Source organism: Larimichthys crocea, unplaced genomic scaffold, assembly GCF_000972845.2.
Source record: "Larimichthys crocea isolate SSNF unplaced genomic scaffold, L_crocea_2.0 scaffold46555, whole genome shotgun sequence".
Classification (NCBI taxonomy): domain Eukaryota; kingdom Metazoa; phylum Chordata; class Actinopteri; family Sciaenidae; genus Larimichthys; species Larimichthys crocea.
Window position 1 is genome coordinate 1 of NW_020856084.1, and position 662 is coordinate 662.

At 35.8% G+C, this 662-nt stretch overlaps 1 long non-coding RNA gene across 1 annotated transcript; it reads right to left on the bottom strand.

The window, feature by feature from the left end:
- Window positions 1-51: 51 nt before the first annotated feature.
- On the bottom strand, window positions 52-644 carry LOC113745123 (uncharacterized). Its single transcript, XR_003461989.1, has 3 exons — window positions 557-644; window positions 409-429; window positions 52-329 (listed from the first exon to the last, which is right to left on the bottom strand). It is a non-coding gene; the product is annotated as an uncharacterized LOC113745123 (long non-coding RNA).
- Between the last annotated feature and the right edge of the window lie 18 nt (window positions 645-662).

The window sequence follows — 662 nt, forward strand, 5'->3', positions numbered from 1 at the left end:
CCAACTGTTACTCAGAACTTTTGTCAGGAAATATTGGACAAAATGCAGAAAGTGTGAAATAAATCAATTCATAGTAACATACAGTCTGTTGTTGAGGTGAGGACAGTTCCCGATGTGGATCTGAGCTCCAGATATTTCTACATTTTCTTTGTTGTAGATAGCAATAGAAGAAATGTTGTAGACATCCTTCAGGTCAATCATCCACCAGGAGATTTCATTAGTGCAGGTTTCTTTCTTCCCATCAACAGCTTTTTTAGCATTATCGTCTCCCTGGTTTGATGACTGGGCCGAGATGCTCCAGTCAGGCCCAGTTAGATTGAAGGGGAACTCTGCATTTGAAAACAAAACAAAATGTCGAAATATAAACTTCAAACTCACACATGTGTAAATAAACACATTTAATCCTACCTTCTGGACATATGGGTGTATCTGTAGAAAGCAGAACACCAAAAGATTATTTAAGAATTCATATTTCAACTTTAATTTTATTTTGTAATGATCTACCCGAGGATCCCAAAAATGATGTAAATATTGAAATAACTGTATTTAATATTACCGTCATCACAGATTCGTGAGCCTGTGCCTATAGAAAGTGGAATACCTAAGGATCATATAAGAATTCCTGTTTACATCTTTTTGTGTAAAGAAACATTTAGCCCTAC